The following is a 13,483-nucleotide window of genomic DNA, read 5'->3' as shown; positions in this document are numbered from 1 at the left end:
TTCCCTCCTTGAGCACCTTTTATCTAGAGATCTGGAAGCATCTCTCTGGCATTAATAGCTATTAGCTTCTCCACCATTGTGCAACACAGGGTGAGCACCGTTACATCTCACAGCTGAGGGGAATTCGGGCACGGCACAATTAGGAATTCACTCCTGCCAAGTGGTGCATCCTCTTGTGCCCAATCAGTGGCACAGGGATGGTGGTGTTTGGTCCCTGGATGAATCTGGCTAAATCCTAAAAGATTTGCCAACAGCGTCAGCAAGAGGAAGAGATCCCAGGTTTGTGCCTGAGTCACCAAACCCTCTGTTTTCCCTTCTGTGCCTAGAGAAGTCAATGGGAAGTCTCCCATGGATGGTAATGGGAAATTCAGGCTTTTTGAGTCAGTAAACAGCTTTTTCTCGAGGATGGGGGGAGAGGTTTGGGCAAAGAGGCTTTTACTGCACAGTCATTTTGATAAACCAAGGAGCCGAGCTTTTACCCAGCAACAGGCTGGGAGAATGACTGATGGAGACCATGACCCCAGTGAACCACAGCCTTGCTCCCCCAGTCCCTTCCCATTTGCCTTTTGTGATTACAATTAGTACTGGGGGCTGGCAGGTGGGGGAAAAATGAAATAAAATAAACTAGAAGCCCCCCCTGCCCCGCTGCCAGCCCCTCATTGTCTGCAGAGGCTGGCTGGGGCTCTGCACACTGCAGTCCTCTGCCCATTGTACTGCTGAGAACATGCGAACAGACGCTCTCGGGCGATGGGTTTTATTGAACGCAACTTCAATGGCAAATGGAGAGAGAAAGGGGGGGGGGAGAGGAAAGGAAAAAAAAAAAAAAGCCTTGAAAATCCATGCCAAAAAAAAAGAGGTGGGGAGGGTGTTTTTTAATGCAATCAATGGCTCCTTCCTATAACTCTGCCTGTTGTGAGGAAATTTCTTTCCAGTAGCAGCCAGCAGCAGTCCCAAGGCTGTGACATTGCTGTAACGCTTGGAGCTCAGCTCTCTATCTCTGGCAGCAGCCCCGTCTTTTTGTCATTATTGGCTGTGATTGCAGGGGGTGCACGCCAGCTCGCCGAGTGCTGAGATATTGCTGCCTTCCCCTCCCTCTGGACAACCTGCCCTCAGAGAGGAGTTTGGGGAGGGGATGAGGGTGAAACAGGGAGCTGAATTCTCTGTGCCTCCCCTGAGTACGCTCTGATCCAAGCCCACATGGATAGGTAGAGGTCCCCAAGGCCCTTTTCGGAAAGCTCATTAGGAAAGTAGTGACAGATGCATTAGCTATTAAAAAAAGGCGGGGGGAGAAGCTATCATAGAACTTTAAAAAAAAGCAGCAGCAGCCGCCCGACAGTTTTATTGCTGTCAGATCCTTTTTTTTGTGGGCACGTTGCAAAGCAGGAGAGGTTTGGGTAAATATCTGACGCACGCACGCACTTCCCATGCTCTGGGCTGTCTGTCAATAATCCAGCCAGGGTATTTCTCACACCCTCAGGAGGCAGCTGCCAGCTCTGCCCATTGCCACTGCAGCTACTCACCCTTCCTATCCACCCCCAGCACCTCCTGGAGAGGAGGTTTTGGAACAGGCATGTCTGGCTGCATGCAAAGCTGCGGGAAGACCCTGCCAGGATGCCACAGGGAGTGAAAAAAAATGGGCATCAGCTGCTGCCATCTCTGACTCCGAGCTGCAGCCTGGGGAGGACAGGTCTTGGCATGAGATGTTCCCTCCTGATCTAAGCAGAGGCTGCTGAGATGGAGATTGAGTCCTGCATGCCGGGACCTGCTGTCCCTGCAAGCTCTAGCAATGCTCTCCATGAAAGGACAGAACAGGTCACGTTGTGCAACTGCACTGGACACTCAGGCCTCTGTCCATGTCCCACACCCCACATCACAGCCCAGAGCCCTCGGAGCTCAGGGAACAGATACGCATCACTGGGAGGAGCTGCTTCCCTGCACCCAGGATGAGCGACACATCAGCTGAAAGCAGCTGGAAGCCACAAAGCCCCACGCAGGGACCAGGGACCAGGCATGAGGAAGGTGGGAAATGCTGGATACTGGATGAAGATGCTCTGGATAGAGTTCTGGGCCGATGAGCTGTGCTGGGCGGAGGGGAAGAAGATGGGGAGGATGAGGCAGGATGATGGCATGAGTTTTGTCCCTCCCCATCCTATGAACCAAAACGGCCACCACTGCTCTTACACCTGTGTGAAGAGCAGAGCCCAGGTAGTAACAGAAGAACAACAGATGTTGCACCTGCATGACGGCTCCCGAATGGCACCAGACGAGCTGGAATTCACATCTGAGCCACAATGGCAAAGCTCTTCCCACAGACAGCAGTGGGAAGCAGGGATCAAAACACCACTTCCACAGACGTGCTCCCAACACTGGGTCCTGCCTCCACACACCTCATTTTCCACGGACCATCCTCATCACTACAAGACAGTCAAGCCAAATATGTCCTCTCCAAGACCTCAGCATCCCTCAAAAAGGGGGCACAGCTATTTCAAAAGGAACTATGGGGGTACCAGAGGCAGCCATCAATCTGTGCCCCCCAACCTCACCTCCTGCCACCTTCCAACCACAGTCAGGAGGCAGAAAAGGCAGAAACCTCGCTGGAGGAAAACAGCAGCAGCAGCAACCGTCCCCCTCGGTCGGGTTTTAAATGGCTCTCAGATCCCTTCAAACAAATCTAAATGCACCGATCCTATTGTGTGCATAAATCTTTGCACCGGGGCCTGCACGCCTCCACACTATTGATAAAGAGAAACGAGTCTTAAATATTTAATGAGCGAATAAACCCGTTAAGAGGATATGATTAACTGCACGCCACGGCTCTGCATTTAAGGTGTCCCTGCTGTACCTTTAGAGGGGTTTTATTTTTAAGGGAAATCGGCAGCAGCAGCTGGTGGAAGCGAGCAGCCGGGCTGCGCGGGTGCTGCACAAACGGGAACACCGGCACAACGCTCCACTCCAGAGGCATAAATATGCCACGGGAGCCCAGGCTGCTCAGGGGGGGCTGTATTGACTCAGCCCGATGGCAGGGAGGGCAGAAAACAGAGCCAAGGAGGTTTGAGGTTTTAGGTGAGGTGGCAGGAGCCAGGCTGTCGGTTAGAGAAGACACGTGAACTCTGCACCTTGCCGTCTCGCCTGGCAGCCAGGGGGCTGCTGGGGGGATCAGGAGACCTTGGAGCTATTTCCAGCTGAAGCACGGAGTGTGACCTTGGGCAAGTCACTTACAGTCACCCTCTGCCTGGAGTCGAGCTCTGCGCGAGGCAACTGGAGCCTTGCCTGCTGAGGGTGCGGATCGAGGCAGCGTGGGGTGCCAGGATGGTTGAGCCTTCCTTTTCTCCACCTCCACCGAGCTGGGAGCAGCCTCTGCACGGGGCTGGAGCACTGAGGGCCAGGGTACAACACACCAGCCAGCCCACAGGATGTTTCTCATGCACACAGAGAGCAGCTGATGGAAGATTTTATGAAACCAAGCACTATAAATGTCCCCTTGCTATGTGACTTTTTAAGTTTCTAAATTATTTTGATCATTATTTTTACCAGAGCGAGGTGAATAATATACAACAAACCACTGTGAATCATCACTCCAGTTTTTAGATATGTTAAATTTAGCTGTTTTGGTGCCACCTTTTTGTTTATATTCTCCAAGTGTTTCTTGCCAACAAGTTACCGGCAGGGATTTTTAGCCGGGAAGGAGAAGGAAAAAAAAAAAAAAAAGTGAGACAGATTGTTAATTTCTGTTAATTTTAAGCATCAACATAAGATATTGGAAGAAAGTGGATTTCAAATTCTTAATTGCAACAGTTTCCCTCCCCAAACCTCAAGTCTAAAAATTAAGCCTGCCCAATCGGGAAGCCAAAATCCATCATGTGATGTGAGATCCCAATTAAAACGACTCTCATTCTTGAGACCAAGTATTCACAAAAGAGCAAAGACCGCGAATTATTTGCAGAAATTATCTGGAGAACAATTTTGAATAATGAATACGATGGGGGAAATCGCAGTCACTTGGAATACTTAATGCAACTACAAAAAAAATCACCAACAATTTGCGAACAGAGAAGAGGTGAAACGCGTGGAATAGATCATTTAGCACAGTCCTGCCACCACCGGTGACTATTCCAAAGGACCAAGGCCCCTGCCTGGCTGTAAATGCTGCAGGAATTAGCAATAGAGACTGATGGACAGATGGAAGTCATGCTTGGAGATACACCTAATCAAAGAGGCTGTGCCACCACAGCCGACATGCCTGTGACCTGGTAAAATCAGGGTGAAATAACTCGGGAAACAGGATGTTCCAAGCAGCCCCAGGCAGGAGGAAGGGATGCTCCGGGTGACGCAGCCAAGCGGAGAGCAGCTGCAGAGGAAGAGGAGCCCTGACACACGCTGGCCAAATCCCAAGAGGCACAAGCACAGAGGAACACCAAGGACGAGCTTCTGTGTGATTGTGGCTGGTGGAAGGGGTGGGAGATGCCCTGGGAAAGGAGAGGTTCTAGGTAGGTCTGGATCAAACACAGGTGGATGCTGCATCACCAAATGCTGGCTCTGCCACGGGAAATACCGTCCCATCAGCCAGGGACTGTGAGTATCCCTGGGTGTCCCCAGGGTGTGAAGGTTGGAGATGGGGCTCCAGCAGAACCCACTCTGCTTCTGCCACCTCCCTTCAAGTGCTGGGCTGAGCCAAACTCTGGCCTCACACTGAGAGCTGCTCCCATGGCCATGATCAGAGCATGCAGGACACGAGAAGCAGGAACCTGCTGAAAACTGAATGGTCTTTCTTGCCCAGGAGCCAAAATCTGCCTCTCTGTTAGATTTCCTTTATCACAGCACAAGCTTTGCATTTCACCCACCAGCAATGAGCATGGGGGCCAAAATCTCACCACTGCCTGTAGAGTCCAGCTGGGAGGAAGGATCTGAAGGGAGAAGGCAGGGAGAATTTGGAGGGCAGGAGCAGGCAAAGGAGAAAGGGGTTTGGAGGACCTTGGGGAACCACAGCAGGGCATGGAGGAGATGGGAACCTTGTGGGGTCAGGCAAAGTCTGCAAGCATCACTCAGGTGGGGAGATGCTGGGCCCTTCCCTGCCCCAGTGCTGAGTGAAGAACAGCAGCAAAGGTCTGGTAGAGACGGAGCTTTTTCACATCCCAGCCTGGTCAGCTGACATTTATCAGGGTAACAAAAGGATACAGCCTGATCACAAGACAGGCTGACAGCGCATCTTCCCCTCCTGAGGAGGAAAGTCAAGAGCCAAAGTTGTAAAAAGTAGTCCAGTCATCTTTTGTATCTTCTCTTTCCTGAAGTTTGACGTGTGCAGGGATACTTCCTCTCTTCCTTTGAAATGAAAGATGAAAGAAAAACGCAGAAAATTCTGCATTTTACGTGCAGGAATTAAAAAATAAATCAAATTCTTCCAATGTTTCAGGTCAAATATTCCCCAAAGCTTCTGTTCTGGCAATCTAAGAATGTAGAGGCTGGATCTCTTCAATTCCCTTGAATTCAGGATGTTTCTATCAATCTGTAGCAGTATTTCAACTAGCCTGGCTGAGGCTGCTGAGGAAAGCCTGGTTGTTATATGCCTGGACTGCGGCAACCAGAGAACCACTCAGGAACTGAGAGACTCATTATTTGTTATTAACTCACCTGGAATCTCTGATTTCTTACATGTTATTTTGCTACTTGTCTGCAGAGTGAAACAGCTCCTCAAAAAATAGAAAAAGGAGAAAGTGAACCACCCACCAGTGAAGGATCATCTTTCCAGTGGATTCTAGTAGGTCACCAGCAACTGCATCAAAAGAGTGTCCTGGGGGCTTCAGTGTTTGTTTCTTGTGCCCCTTTATTTACTGTTGATTCCCTCTGTGGCAGCACTACCAGCCCCTGCAGAGATTGCCCTGTTCCAGCCTCTGCTTTTCCAGGTTCAGGCACTGGGTATTTATTGCATTCGGCTGTTTTCAGAGCGTGGGTGTTTGCTTCACATGTCCCCACAGAGCAGAGTCCCCTTGGAAAACTGTTCCAGGCAGGAAACTGCTGCTGCTCCTGGTAAGGGAATCACATGGGGAAAATCAGTTTCTTTTTCAAAAAATCCTCCAAGTGAGGAGTTTGTTCCGGAGAGATGGAGAACAGAGATTCCCATGGGCTCTGCTCCTGCCTGTCTGATGGATTCCCCCCAGCACCCATTTGGCTGGTACAGTGGTTGCTGTAATGAATTTTTAGGGATAACAGTTTGTTGGGATAATGACTTTAGGTGCACAGGGCACATCTATGCCCCAGCCCTCCTACAGCATCTGCGTGTTACCTTGCTAACCTTGCAGACAAAGAAACTGAGGCACAGGGCTGGCTCTGGAGAGGGACAAGGCTCCAGCAGCAACTCCAACTGCAGCACTCGGGTGCTCCATGGATGCTGCAATATCAGCATCACCCACAACCTGGCTGAACTTCCCAAGGCTCCCTGACAAGAGATCTCCCCTCTGTCCCCAGCTCAGCTGCCATGAGCTGCTGGCCCTGGTCCCTCTCCTGAGCATCACTTTCTGTCTCGGGCACCCAGCAAGCTCCTCTCCCAACAGCTGGGCTCTGCCCTGGTGATCTCGAGGTGCCACCTCTGCCTGCACCATCCCCAGGAGGGCATCACAGCAGGGCTGGTGCATCTCCACCGTGGCTGGGGACAGCAGGGAGGACAATGACATTTACTGCAGGAGCCTGACATTGAACCCAGCCAGTCAGAACAGCGGGTGTTTTGCTGGCAAGGGTAGAGGCTCTGCTCTGACACCGTCAGCGAGGGGACAGGAGAGGGAGGGGAAAGGAAAAAAGCCGAAGCAGCAGCCAGACAGCTGCCTCTTCCTCCTCCTCCTTTTGTGCAGAAATGTGGTTTTGTTTGTCAGTCAAACAGATTGTTTTCTCCTTCTTTGCAGGCCAATTGTTTCTGCTCCTGCAAGATAAGGGATTGAAAAGGGCTATATTTTTATGGCACTGAATCTAGGCCCTCCGAATTGGAGGGGACACATCAAGTGGGAGAGGGATGCCGGTTCAAACCAACACTCCTCTCCCCAGCTCCACTCTCCAATCCCATTTCCACCCCCATTTTCCTTTTTTTCTCCTTCCTTCTCCCGCCTGGAGCTGCCTCTCGGCCCTCTCACTATTTAATCTCCGTCTCTCCAGTGGACTCAGGAGGTTTACACAGCTTCATCCTCTTTGCACCATCTGCTGAAAAGAATCCACCTTTCCCCTGCTGCTCTGTCCAGCGGCTCCTCCTGCCACCCTCCCCCCAAAAATGGGGAAAGCAGAGCCGGTGCCATCACAGAAGAACAAAACCCAGGAGGGGGGTTTCCTTTTCTGCGAAGGATTTGACAGAAAGCACCTTGGAGAGCCAGACCCCAGAGTGCAGCAAGAGCAGGATGCAGAGACGAGGGAAGAAAATGGTCAATAAGAGCAAGCCCAGGCCTGGGTAAGACAGCGGGATCCTCTCCAGGCTTCTACAGTGGGTTCAAGGAGCCTGTGTCCAGTCTTCCTCTTCTTTCTTGTTGAACTCCCCCAAATCCACAGTCCAGATGGGATGCCGTGACTGAGTGATGGGAACGATGGAGCGATGACCTCTGAACGACCGCCAGCATCCCCAAGCCAAAGGACATGGAGAAGGTCCTTGCTCCAGGGACAGTCAGGGCTGGAGGCATTCTCACCCTCACTGTATCCAAGCAGGAGTCCTTTGCTCCCAGGCGCTGATCACATCGCACACCGAGGACCAGAGGGAGGATTTGCCTCTCCTCCTTGGGGTTTGAGAGCCTGGAAGGGGGCAGCGTGGTTCATATCCAACTCATAAGCCTCTCAGAGCTCAGGCTTGAGGACTGAGATTCACTCAATTAATTTTGCTTTGGCAAAAAGTCCATTTTTATTGCTATTTCATGCCTTCAGTATAGATTTTCCCTGCTCGTCTCAAAGGGATAATAAAACCCGACTCGTTCTTTTTATAAAAGTCTCACACTCCCTCTCTCACCAGGCTCTGTGTTCCCCAGCTAGAGATGTAAATTTAAAGGGGAAATGCTGTCATTTAAAACAAAACAAAACCAAAAAAAGCAACTCAGAAAGCCCAGCTTTGAGCATATTCCAGCTCTCAAAACTAGGCCGTGCAACCAAAGCAAAAACCAAGCTGCCACCTTCCCGCGGTGAAGCGGCATTCCCGCAGCGATCCCAACCTCCCACAGGGGAATCGGGGGTGACTGCCAGCCCCAGGAAGCCACTCTCCATCTTGCAGGGCTGCTGGTGGCCCTCTGCTTGCTGGGACGTGTAGTTTTTGCCAGCTGGGTGCTGGTGGGCGCAGGTGGTGAGCGCTGCTCGGAGTGAGCTCCTTGTGCTTGGATGCGATGCTGGAACCCCAGCACCTGCACTGCCTCCCACCTCCTCCTCCTCCTCGTCCTCCTCCTCCACACCAGGTGAAAGCCTCGCTGCTGCCGGCCTCAAGCAGCTGGACCAGTCCTCCTGGGGGAAATCCCAAATCCACGCAAGTCCGAGCAGGTGGATTTTGAGCGTGTTTTCAGGCAGGACACGGGACAGGATGGTGGCAGGACAATACAAGGGCCTGCCTGCTCCACCCCAGCTGGGATGCATCCTGCCTGCTTTTCAAAAGGGCTGTAGCAGTGGAGGATCCCTCTGAGAGGTGAAAAAGGGAAAGGGAAACTGCCTTTCCTCTGCCTTGTGCCTTGCTGCCATGACCTTCTGGGGGGATAGGATGCAAGCAGCCGAAGCCAAGTGGAAGTCTTGTCATCAGCGGGCGGCAGCAATTGCCTGGGGACAGGGCGGGGTCCCCAGCACCATCAGGATTTAAGGGCAGGTTAAACCGAGGTGCACGCCTGGCAGGGCTGATGCAGCCTGCTAGGACAGACTCAAGCCTGTGCCTCCTGCCTTGGCTGTGTGTCTGATTTGGTGACGTGCATAAATCCACCATCACTGGGACTCTCCCGGCTCGGCAGGAACCAGGAGCAAATCCAAAACAGAGCAAATCCAAAGCAGAGCAAATCCAAAGCAGAGCAAAGCCGTGCGAGGCAAGAGAAAACACACAGGTGCCTGCACTGTGCCACCCTGGCCCAGGACCAAACCAGGCCAAGAGGTGACAGCCAAACCCTTCATATCCAAATGCTTCTCCTTCTCCCCATCCTGTACCCTTTTCCTGCACCACCCTGCCCGGCTGCCTGCACGCCCTGGCTGCCAGGAACTCGGGGCCCTGCCTGCATCTGGCAGGGCAGGCAGCGCCCACGGCGAGAGGAAACGCACAGCTCGCTCTGCTCCTGCAGGTGTGCCTGCAGCAGACAAAAGTTTTAGGGCAGCTCACAAGGACGGGCAGGAAAGGAGAGACAAGGAAACCCAGGTGCTATCACACTCCCTGGCTAACCGATGGTGCAGCACCTCCAGGCTCACCTCTGGTGCCCCCGGTGAGGCTGTGGCACAGCTCCATCAGTTAAACCAAAGTTGTGCCATTTCCTCCGATGGCAGAACAAACGGTCCTTCCCCATCGTGAGCTGCCTGAGGGATGCTACAGAAAATTCTGCACCTCCCTCGTTTCGTGGGAAAATCAGTTGGAGTCCCTAGATTTTCCTGCAGAGCCCTCACAGGACTCGACCCTCCAGGCTGGAAAATCCTTAGCGTGCTCTGACAACCTCTGCAGCTCAGGCAGAGGCGAGAGATGATTAAGACTGGCTGAAATCTCCCAGGACTCTGACATCTGAGAGGCCCCATGCAAGGCAGAGAACCACCCCAGGCTGCTCCTTGCAACCTGCAACTCCCCTCACCTTAGCACGGAGCTGAAGGGAGACCAGGGACCCAGCGGGGCCAGGAACCAGGTCACCGCTGCTGGTTTCCAGGCAGCAAAGGTTTGGAAGAGCAGAGGATCATTTAGCAGAGCGACAGTGAAGGTTCAGAGCAGAGCCTTCAAATTACACGCTACAGAGCACTTTTCCTGCCTAAAAGGTCTCTGAAATGACTGTGGCGGCTCTGAAACGAAGCACTCTGTATGCAATTGTTCCCTGGGGCTTGCAGCGGAGACAGAGCCGGGAGAGGAGAGGTGGGTCTGCGGTCCCTGGCACGGGCAGCTCCTCATCAGATGAGGATACACACTTCTTCTGGGCTCCACAGCACAGCACTGCTGCTTCCCTAAATCTCCCTGGTGGTTTCTACCAGTCGTGGTCTTTTTTTTTTTTTTTTTTTTTTAATTTCTCACTTCCTGCCTTGAATTTCACACAGCTCCTGGCCTGGCCTGCAGAGCTGCTGCTCAGGGTGTGGGTGCCCCTGTGCTGTGCACAGACCCACATTGAACCCCTCACCATCATCACTCTCACCACGCCTCGAGGCACACCTCAATCCCACGGGGAACAGGGAGGGAAGAGCACTCAAGGGGAACATGTCCTGTTCTCCATCTCACTTGGCTTCTTCCCATCTTTCTCCACTCCATCTCCCAGCAGCTCGAGGTCCATTTTCATCAGGCAGTGACAGTCACCGGGAGAAGCAGTCTCAGCACCAGCAGGCACCACGCACAGCCAACCTGTGCCTCGCCCGCCGCGGGTCCCCCCACCCTGTGTCACCAGCACACAGGTGACAGCGCCCACATCTGCACAGCCACCACGGCACCGCTCACCCACCTGGGGCACACACACTGCCACCCTGGGAAAGGCAGCTGTGGGGCAGGAGCGCTCCACAAAGTCCTGGCACACAGCAGGGAACCATTTCTGCACCATCAAGGAGGCTCCGGCGATGCCCAGGAGCTGGGGCAGCTGGAGCTGAGCTGGGAGAGCTCTTGGAAGGTGCTGGCACCACCAGCAATGCTCTCCCTCGGCTGGCACAGGGCCCTAGGAGCACTCTCCCATGCAGAACCCTAACTGTTGGGTTTGTTCCTCCACACCATCACTTTGGGAGGTCACCTGAGGGCAGCCAGCACGGGCACCACTGGCAGCCAAGGGGAAAGCGGGCAGGGCCAGTGGCCACAAGAGCTTTCAGCAAGCCAAAATCTGCTCACATCTAAGGGATGGCATCACTCTCCATCAAAGGCAGTGGGGAACAAACATGCACCCCAACAGCTTCCCACCCTGACGTCAGCGAGAACCTCCAGCAGGTCTGCAACGTCAGCCACGACGCTTCCACCGGCCGGAGAGCCCTCGGGATGCCAACCCCTGGGGCAGCTCAGCACCTCCACTGGGATCCCACCGCCACGCTCAAGGTGCTGCTCCAGCTGCGCATTTCCAGGGAGAGTGGGAACGGGGACACACACACACACACACCCACACACACACACAGAGGAATTTAAATGGAATTTCACAGCTGCAGCAAAAGGGCACAGGAGGGGCTCAGGGCTATCTATCCGAGATGCACCATGTCCCCGCTCGGCATTTCGGCACCACCGGCCGGGAGCACCGCGGCCACCCGCACCCGCGGGACCGGGGGGGCCGGGGAGCCCCTCCGTGACGTCACCGAGCCAGGGACAGGCTCGCGTTTTGGGGGGATCGAGGCGGGTTTGGGGGGAGTTCTGGGGGGGGGGGGGGGCCGGAACGGGCTAGGGTTGGAAAAACGAGTGCGGTGCGGTGGGAGCGCGGGGGGAAGGGAAGGGAAGGGAAGGGAAGGGAAGGGAAGGGAAGGGAAGGGAAGGGAAGGGAAGGGAAGGGAAGGGAAGGGAAGGGAAGGGAAGGGAAGGGAAGGGAAGGGAAGGGAAGGGAAGGGAAGGGAAGGGAAGGGAAGGGGATGTGGCGGCGGTTTCGCGGTGCCACAGCCGCTCCAGCGGCAGCAGGAGAGCAGCGGGCCCGGCGGGAGCCGCGGCTGCAGCCGCAGCTGCGACGCGAAGCCCCAGGGGGGTAACGGGGCGGCGGGCAGGGCCCCCCCCCGCCTCCGGCAGCGCTCCGCTCGCCCGGGCCCTCCGCTCCCCTCGCTCCCCCCGCCGGCCCCTATCACCCGCCGCCCTCCCCGGGCCCTCCCCGGGCTCGGCGGCCCGCCCGGTTCCCCCGGAGCCGCGTCCGGAGCCCTCCTTACCTGGCGGGCCGAGCCCCGCTGCCTCTCAGCGGCGGCGCTGGGCGGGGGCGGCCCCGGCGGCCATGCCCGGGCGGCCGCGCCGCTCTCCCGCGCCGTGCGAGCCGCCTCGGCGGTGTCAGCGGGCGGGAGCCCCGCGCGGCGCCGGGAGCGAGGGGAGGGACGGCGGGGGCATGACCGAGCGCCGTCGGAAGTGCACGCGCGCCCGCCGCCTGCCCGCGACCGCGGCGACACCTGCCGGCAGCGCCGCCGGTGGCACCGGGAACGGCGGCGGGGCGGCGGCGGCGGGAGCCGCGCACACCGGGGGCGGCGGGGCGGGCGCTGGGCACGGCACAGCGGGCAGCGGGGCACGGCGGGCGGGCGTGGGGAGCAACGGGGCGGGCTCTGGGCGTGGCACAGCGGGAAGCGGGACATGGCGCAGCGGGTGTCCGAGCACGGCACGACAGGCACCGGGCACAGGGGCAGGCACCGGGCATGGCCCGGGGCACGGCTCACACCGAGCGCCGGGCAGCAGCAGGAACCGTATGGCGGCTCCTGAGCTGGGCACCGGGGACCAGGCAGTGGAGGGTGGAAGTGGTGTTGGGTACCGGGCACCCTGATGAGCGCAGGCACCGGGGACCATTCACGAGAGAGTGGCACCGGTGCTGGGTGCAGGGAAGCCCTCCGGCCCCTGCCGGGTGCTGGTACAGGGCACTGGAGGGTGACACCGGTGCTGGGTGCAGGGCATCCCACTGGGCAGCATCTAAGGGGTGCTGGCACTAGGCAGGATGAGGTCCCTGCAGACACACACCCGACTCTGGGTCCGGGTTTGGAGCTGGAGCTGTCTCTGGGCTTGAATCCACATTTGGATCAGGACTGCACCACGTGTGGGTCTGCACTTGGGTCTATGTCTGGATTTAGATCAGGATTTGGAACTGGATTCTGATCCACATCTGGATTTGCATTTGGAGCTGCATTTGGATCCACATCTGGACTTGCCTTCAGAGCTGGATTCAGATCCTCATCTGGATCGGAGTCTGGGACATGCATCTTTCACAAAGGATGGATGTAGCCTTTCCACCCCCTGCTCTCCAAGCATTCCGTGGGTGCACAGAGCACCATCACCCCACGAGGTGTTCATCACTGCCCACTTACCCTGCTCTGGGCAGCCTGGGCACCTTCAGGGGGAAGCTGGGGTCTGCAGCAGTGTGGCAGGAGCCCTGACCAGGGAGCAGAGGGGAGGGACGAAATGGCAGCGGTCCCGCTGGCCTGGGCTGTGCTCAGCGGTGCGTCTGGGGCTGAACGTGCTCCAAGGAGGAGCCGAGGTCAGGGAGGGGGATGAGTGCAGGAAACATATTAAGTGAGGAAAATTGGCTGCAGCCAGCAGCGCTGCCTGATGTTTGCCTGGGATTTTCCTCTCCATCAGGTATCCGGTGTAAGCCCTCGCTGCTGGGTGGTGGCAGCGGGTTATTCATGAGCGTCTTGGATGTGCCACTGGCCACCAGCACCTGCTGTGCACCGA

The 13,483-nt window shown here is 55.9% G+C and overlaps 1 protein-coding gene across 3 annotated transcripts in view; it reads right to left on the bottom strand.

The window, feature by feature from the left end:
- Positions 1–12,192, bottom strand: part of RAI1 (retinoic acid induced 1) — a 73,543-nt gene extending 61,351 nt beyond the window's left edge. For all 3 annotated transcript variants that reach the window (XM_068207213.1, XM_068207212.1, XM_068207211.1), the window contains exon 1: positions 11,986–12,192. The gene's annotated coding sequence lies outside the window, so the exon portion shown is untranslated. The remainder of the gene's footprint in view (positions 1–11,985) is intronic.
- Positions 12,193–13,483: the final 1,291 nt, after the last annotated feature.

The sequence above is a fragment of the Anomalospiza imberbis genome, chromosome 16 (genome assembly GCF_031753505.1).
Source record: "Anomalospiza imberbis isolate Cuckoo-Finch-1a 21T00152 chromosome 16, ASM3175350v1, whole genome shotgun sequence".
NCBI classification, from domain to species: Eukaryota; Metazoa; Chordata; class Aves; order Passeriformes; family Viduidae; genus Anomalospiza; species Anomalospiza imberbis.
Note: the sequence above shows the minus strand (reverse complement) of the source record. Positions and strands in the feature narration are given on the sequence as shown.